Raw genomic sequence first — 7,929 nt, forward strand, 5'->3', positions numbered from 1 at the left:
GTAAAGCAGGTTCTTCTCTATTCAGCAACTATCTCCTAAACAAGTAGGCTAAATCTTCAGGACTTGCCAGCAAATCCCATATAAAAAGTTAAAAAGCTACTAAAAATGATTATTTCTCTTTAATTGGCACACACACTTCTTTTTTTTAAATCAAATCTGTCATTAAAATAGAAGGATTAACTTGAAAATCTACCATCTTATAACCGCAATCCTAGAAGACCTACACAAGGTAGAAAGTTGCATGATAGATTGGCAAGACAAAGAAGAAACTCAAACCAAAGGAAAAAGGAAATAATTGAAGCAAATTATTTACCTTGAAAGTGGTCCCATAAGGAAGGCTCTTCCTTCAGGAGTCCAAGGATGCACTAACTTTCTCTTTCAGCAATTCCATGCTTCATCTGAAAGGAAAAGCAAAAGTTACCTCAGGAAAATCTGCATACCAGTTTCCCTTCTTCCGATCTGTACTGGCCTTATTATGAGTGTAGCAGAAATATTTGAAATACAGCATCACTTCCTATCTCAAAAGGAGAACGCAGCTCCCAACATCAGAAATCAAAGTTTTCTAGACAGAGGCATTAGCAAATCAAATATAACTTGCCTTCCCTACACTTGTACTGTCTAGGTAACTGGACAGTTATTTCTGCAAGAAGCAAGTCTGCATTCAGTTTTGATTCAAAAGGCACGCTCCTGTTTTAATTCACTTCATTCAAAAAAAGCTGCAACATGAACGACCTCCTTCCTACGTGGCAAGCACAACTTCATACTCACATCTATGCATGTCTCAATCCTAGATTTTTTAGTAATCCTTTAACAGGAAAAGATGAGATCACAATACAACAGTAGAATGCAACCTCCCAAAATTTGTTAGAAAAAACTAAAGCAAGTAAAAATGCATAACTTTAAGATTTAAGAATGAAATACTGTTGAATATTCATCTTCAAACCTGTTAACCACCACAAATACCACCTTAAATGCTTTTCTCAGTATTTCTCTACTGTCTGTAACTTGTGCTAAAAGATAAAGACTCATGGGTAGGCCAGGTCATTGCTATTTGTATTACTTAACCTTTAATGAGGCTTGTCACAAGAACAATGCTCACATTAAATTCCCTGTCACCAATTTACCACCCTGAGAAGCATATTTAACAGGCGTAATGAGTCAAATTTAACTATAATCAAATACAAACAAAACAAAAACAGAATTCTCCGGTTTTGCTGAACTTTCTCCTTCCCTCACTGGGCACAAGGAAGAGCTCTCTTTTCCTCACCATTAGCCTCTGTTCTCACAAAGGCCACATACAAAATACACAAAATTTCTTAAATGCCAAACTTCTCCAGCATGGAGGACTCCACAAGTGGCTACCAGGGCTGTGGGGTAGAGAGAGAGATGTGAGTTTTGCAGGCAGCTCACAGCACTGCCCTCTTCTGCAAAGCTACTTGGGCTGAAGCCAGCTTAGAGACAACATCTAGCTGTCCCCTCTGATGTGCTACCTGGGAAAAAAGATCCAGGTGTTGATAGAAAGGTCATCATCCAAAAAAAGACCTATTCAAAGATACCAGGTCAGTGAAAGGTAACAGCAGCATGATGGGCTACAGCCAACGTCAAGATCTAAAAGCAATGGATCCACCACGCTGAAAAGTAAGTAAACAACCTGAAATAGTCTCTGTATGTAGTATTTCAGGGTATTTCCCTAAATACATCACAAAATAAGCCAACATGCACCACAGAACAGCAGCAAGCTGCAACAGTATTTTTTTTTCCTAATTTAATCATATTAATCTATCAATGCAGTCAAAACAAACAGAAACAGAGGTACAAGCAGAACTTCCCTAGAGTAGGAAGAAGTAATACATATACTTTTTCCATATTCTCAAATCACCTTCAGAAGAATAGTCCACTTCAGTATTTGTTTTATACTACAGATGTAGAGGGAAAAAAATAATTGTTTTTCACCACTGACAAGTGGCTTCATTTAAGTATTCTTTTTTTCTAGGAGAAGACAGATTTATATCTAACAAAGAACAAGGAAGAAATAAAAGATCATAGCTGTATCACCATCAAGGTTCAATGTATACACATTATATCCTTTAGGACAGCATTAAGCAATCTTTTTGTACTGTTCCACATTACAATGAGGTTTGTAGGTGTTCAGAGAAAAAAGCAGAAGAATTTGTTATTTCTGGGGGAAAATCTCAAATGTCACTGAAGGAATATTGAAATGCTTTGCTAGAATGAAATATTATTCCCAAAAATTTAATGGCTGCATGACTTGGACAGAATACCTCATAATAGTGAATAGAGCAACAATCAAGAACACTGTAAGTTGTTGAAAGTGTGATATGCAATTACATTAATAATCAGTACAGAACATCCACCTGGGATGGGCCCAAAGGATAGAAATACTGTTTTCCTGCACCATTACACACTCCTTGTACCATGCAAGACCGAAATTCATTAAATGTTCTTCTGAGGCCAATTATATATTCTCTCCTTTGTTTTTAAACACCAGGTGTAGTCAAGGCTCAAATACATTTCACACCTAGCATCTATTTGATCTGTTGTGGCCACCTTCTCACAACCTCCCTTCTCAAGAACAGAAAGAACATGTCATTCGAAGTACTCTCCCAACATTGAGTTTCTCTATGGTATACTCAACCTCTTACAAACCAATGACTAACAGATAATAAGTTACTTTTGACGTGATTTTGCCTGTAAGCTAGGTTGTTCTCTACTAAAGACGATGATATTTAGAAATGAACTGTGTGAAAACACAACTCCTCTCCAGACAAGTAATGCAGATATGCAGGAGACTCAGCTCCTATTTGCCTTTAACCATCAAGTCAAGGGACCTGCAACAGACAGCCAAACAAATAATAAAATTAAGTCTTCCAAATGGTACAATAGGTCTGGTTACATTTCTGAGTGTATTTGAAACAAATGATCCAGAAACACTAAAAATGTATACATGTATCTCAAGCAAAAAAGAATTGTTCTTCCCATTTTCCTTCAGGCACATCATCCCACTAAAGAACTCAAGAAAGCCTGTGTGATCACAGATGCACACTTAAAACACTGCTCACCAACATCAGCACGTCTCTTTCTAACCCAACTATTAAAACCCTAACACCATAATGCTCAAAAGATGCATCACACTTAAAATACTTCCCTCACACGTGCTGTGGGCAGACCAACACAGGTGGTTAGCACTCCCACCAGCTGGCCTGTTAGGAGGATGAGAGCAAACCACAAACGCTATTAACATTACCCTTTTACCTCCGGTTTTAGATGGCTTAGAAAGATTGACACGTCTATTTGTTTATTTTTATCCATTTGTGCATATTCCCCTGCAAATTTCCCTCCTGTTCAGACTTCATTCCCTACCTACATTATCTTTCTTTCCACTTGCCTGTCATTAAACCCCTGCTGAGCAGTAATGATCTATACTTCAAAATTCACACTTCTTGTCCCCAAGGGGTATTTATCCTACAGATGTAAAAACTGGATATTTATCCCACCTACCACCTGTAACCCAGCCAAGCACTCAGCCTGACACTTAGTGATTAGGAAACCTGCCTAGCTGTAGAGTCCCTCAGGTCCCCATGTTGTGGCCAATTGGCTACCACTCCCCACGTGTCCAAACCCTGCTCTGAGGGTTGGGGTCCCACACTCAGTATCTCTCTGCACTCTCTTTGCATGTTTGCATCCAGAAATAAAAGTACAAACCAACTGCTTTTAAGGTTCAGGCCTGTCCATAAGAGCTATTCTAAAATTAACAGGACGTTACAGTTTTTAGAGCCCTCTCCATGATAGCCCTGCAATGAGGTGTGGAGCACAAGGGTTGAGTAAGACAGCTGACTGTGGGAAATGCAACTCCCCAGCTTTGCCCTGGGCAAGTTTATACATGTGCTCCACACAATGCAAGGCACAGTTTATCTTTTAGTGTGTCCCGCACTGTCACCAGTAAAATTAACAGTGCTCTCATGGCTAACAATAATACAGCTGGCACTGCAGAAACCTTTTGCCAATGTTCAAATACAGGAGGAAAAAAAAAAAGCGAGCTCTGAAAAGTCAGAATAAGCTTTAAAACAAGCCTTTATCTATGGATTTAAAAACAATCCAGCGTTAAATAACAGCTACAAGCAAACACCTACCAGTAGGTCAACCCACATCTGAGTCCTACAACCTTCAGTGAATCCGTTTTTTAAAAAAATAAAGTCTTTAATGTCTTTTATGTTACAGAAGTCATCCTACGCGCAGCAGACTATCAGCCATCAGAGGTGATATAACCAACGCTTATAAATCACCTGTTTACAATAAAAACAACGCCTTAGCTCACTTCCAATTCTTCATCAACGTAGTTTCTACGACTAGAATAAGTAGTTATTTTTGCTCTCCAGCTGTGTTTACCATATCTGCCACTTCAGGAGCAGAAACAGTTACACGGAGCAAAGAGGAAGGCACATCTCATCTGATATTTTTTTATCCCGTAACTACTGGGGGACGGACTTAAGTTATTTAAATAAATAATAATTCAGCACGGTTTGGCATTTGACAGCTCCTCCACTCTGTGCATACGTGGTAAACAAAAAAGCCACTGCCAGATCTCCCTGGTTTGATAGCTCAGAGCTGCAGGGCAGTCCAACAGGAGGTCAGCTTCCAGCCCTGCCTAAAACACGCAGCTACCGGTAACGAGTACCTACTTGTTACTTCTTCCTTCCTGCTGACAAAAACACACACCCATCTATCTATCTATGGATTTAAAGCACACAAAAAAAAGCTCCCAGCTGCCTCATTCTGGAGGCTATCTCAGGCCATTCAAGCGCTGATAACGCAACAGGGCAGACCTCCTCAGCCACAAGCTCGGCAAGACAGCTGTCCCAACAGCACAAGCCAGAGACCTGCTCAAACGCAGCTCTGACTGAGAACTCCTGCTCCCCGAGAAGCCTGCTCCTGCTGCCCGAGGAGCAGCAATTACTCAGATGCCATCGGATCAGCTCTAAGCCACACGCGCTCCCAGCTGGGTGAGCCCGTCCGTGCCACGGGGCCTCCGGAGGTGCCGCCGACCAGCCGGGCCCGTGGCAGCACTCCTCGGGTCGGCACGGGTCTGGCTGCACCCCTCGGAACGCCCCAGCTCTCCAAGGAGCCTCCCCGAGTCTCGCAGACCACATCTGCCCTCTCCGTTAAACCGAGCGGTACAGCACCTCTGAAGACGCGCTGTGCCATGACTCAGTTAAATTCTGCTCAGCAGCAGCGAGCACCCAGCGCTGCGCCCAGCTCCCTCCGAAGGGAGCCCAGGGCAGCCCGGCTCCCGGACTGCAGACAGATGAGGCAGAAGGGAACAACTTCCACGTCACCTTCCCCAACATCAACGCACCGCCAAAGACGGGAATCACGCTGCTTTCCCGCCCCCCCCCCCCCCCTTCCACCACCTTCAACACGTGTCAAGCATTTTAGTTTAACTCTTCTTAAAATTGAAAGCCTGTAACAGTCAGACATGCGGCACAGACGCAAGGCTGTGTGCGCTGAGGAAGCTTTCTCTCATTCCGTCCACGCTCCGACACCACGTTTCCCCTGGCTTCGCTCCGTTCCAAGTTAATTACCCGCTGACACTTACGCAGAGCAGCCTCCAAGAGCGCGTTCCGCAGGGAAAAGCGGGGAGAAATCACCTTTAAAGGGCTTCGGGGACAGCCACGCACGCCCGCGCGGTAACCTTTGGTCTGGAAAGGGAACGGCGACGTCCCCGCGGGGCCGCGAGAGCGCCGGCGCTGAGCACGCAGCCCCGGGGCGGCGGGCAGGGAGCGGGCGCAGAGGCTGCGCGCCCGCAGGTGGAGGTGGAGTGCGCAGCGGCCGTACCGGGGCAGCGGGGGCAGCGCGGCCTCGCCCCGGTGCCGGGAGGCGGCGGCCATCGGGCGGGCGGGCAGCGAGGCCGCGTCCCGCCGCTGCCCCGGGCAGCGCCTCCCGACCCCGCGGGCGCCGCGCAGCCAGCTGCGACTCCCGAAATAATCCACGCCGAGGGGAGAAGGAGCGGAGAGCGGCGCCGCGGTCGGCCCCGCGCTAAACGCCGCTAACTTTTCCGTCCCTCCGGCTCGCGGAGCCCCGCAGCCGGGTAACTTCCAGTCCGCACCACCGGAAGCGCTCCCCGCCGCGACCACCCCGCGCCCGGCTCACCCCGGCATTGTTCCCCGCCGCCGCCGCCCGGCAGCGCCGCGCCGCCCCGCGCGGCCCGTCCCCGCCCGCCGCGCTCACCCGCCGGCCTCGCCTCACAGCGGCGAGCGGGGCTCCGGCAGCGCGGGGCGCGGCGGCTCCGAGCTCGGGCCCCGTCCCCGACTGGAAGACGCGCCGAGCCTCCCCGCGCCCCCGTCCCCTCGCCCCGCACACGTACACAGCGAGCCGAGCTCTACGCCGCTCCCCTCCGCGGTTCGGGGCTCTGCTGCAATGCCTGCGAGGCTGACTTTCAAAGCCTAACCCGCAGCCGCGATCCTCCCCGCCTTCCACCTCGCCCGGCGCGGCGCAGCCCGGCCCCTCCTCCTCCCTCCTCCCCCCGCGCCATTCATCTCCTCCGCCAAGTTCCTTAACCCTTCTCGCTCCCGGCCGCCGGGTCGGGCAGGTGGCCGTCAGCCGCCCTCCCGCCGCGGGGCAGCTCGCGGAGCCCCGGGAGTGAACTCACCGCGGGACCTATATTTAATGAAAAGAGCTTCGAAATAACACCTTTTTTCCTTTTTTTTTTTTTTCTCCTCCCGCTCGTTAAACATAACGGGGGGAGGCTTCCTGTGGTTTAGAGCTTCTATTTTCAGCCCTTCCCCTGAAAAACTTTTTTTTCTCTCCTGCCCCCGGCCCCGCTGACCCCCGGCTCTGCCCTCGCAGCTCCGAGCGCGCACCTCAGCCCGCGGCCTGCGCTGCTCTGCTGCCCGGGGCTTAGCACAGATGGAAGCAGCCTCCCCTCCGCTGCCAGGTGTCGAGAATCGGGGTCACGGTGGCGCCTGAAAACATGGAGGTGACCCGCGCCCCAGTAAGCGGACGGCTTGTGAGATTAACCTGGGACAGGGCCTCCAAAGAGAGCTTGTCCTCCATCTTGGCTGGGGGCATCCACACAGGACTGAAGGCAACCTATGCTGTGAGGAAGTGCCTTATGAGGCCGTTAGCAGTCAAGGTTTTCTGTAGACTCCATTCCCATCAGAGAAGAGGCGAAGAGTCCGTAGATACACACCAGACTGTCTAGGCGAACTACAGAAAGTGCATGACCTCAGCCACATCATCCGTGGACAGAGCAGAGCCTGTGTTTAAAGACAGCCGTGACGCTGCGTAAAGCATTTCTCATACAACATGCAGAACACTTTGTGACGCTTCTCTTACAAGTTAAGGATTGCAAAAAAGGAGAAACATTTGTTTACTGTAATCAGTTATAAGCTGTGCGATGATAGCTCTACTAACATATGCCAACATTTTGGTTCTGGAACTCATGTAAAATAAGCGGCATACCCAGGCATGGTTTAGTAAGACTGATATCACTAAAGAATATATGAATTTGTGCTTAAGGAAAGCAAAAGGGAGCCGTGTTTGTGAAAAGCCAGATGCTTGAGCTTGCGGATACCATGGCTGAAGTGCACGTAGGAATGTGGAGCAAAACCTCTTTTCCTTTGGAATGCACGGATTGTGTACGCGCTTACAGCAGAGCTACTAATGTATTACTTGACCTATTTTTTTTAAGCCAATGAAAGATTTAGGTTAACTTCATCATCGTGTGTTTTTAACCACTTTTTTTTTTTTTTTTTTTTCAGAAAAGCAGCAGCGTTTGCTAAAGCTACTGTGTGTCACATTTTATACACAACGGCCTCTTTTTCTCTGAGAGAATGTCTCACCACATCACCCGACCGTGCTGCCAGTACAACAACTAGTTTTGCTGTTCAGTGCCACAGTAGCCCCATTAAC

At 47.7% G+C, this 7,929-nt stretch overlaps 1 protein-coding gene across 36 annotated transcripts in view; it reads right to left on the reverse strand.

The window, feature by feature from the left end:
• NRIP1 (nuclear receptor interacting protein 1) overlaps nucleotides 1-6,463 on the reverse strand; it is a 70,854-nt gene extending 64,391 nt beyond the window's left edge. For 23 of the 36 annotated variants that reach the window (XM_015298731.4, XM_015298695.4, XM_015298718.4 and 20 more), the window contains exons 1-2: nucleotides 6,383-6,463; nucleotides 314-398 (exon numbers count right to left, since the gene is read on the reverse strand). The gene's annotated coding sequence lies outside the window, so the exon portion shown is untranslated. Of the gene's footprint in view, nucleotides 1-313; nucleotides 399-5,201; nucleotides 5,644-6,168 lie in introns of those variants that run through there. The other 13 variants (XM_040704799.2, XM_040704728.2, XM_046900363.1 and 10 more) reach the window with 4 other exon arrangements.
• Between the last annotated feature and the right edge of the window lie 1,466 nt (nucleotides 6,464-7,929).

The sequence above is a fragment of the Gallus gallus genome, chromosome 1, assembly GCF_016699485.2.
Source record: "Gallus gallus isolate bGalGal1 chromosome 1, bGalGal1.mat.broiler.GRCg7b, whole genome shotgun sequence".
Lineage (NCBI taxonomy): Eukaryota > Metazoa > Chordata > Aves > Galliformes > Phasianidae > Gallus > Gallus gallus.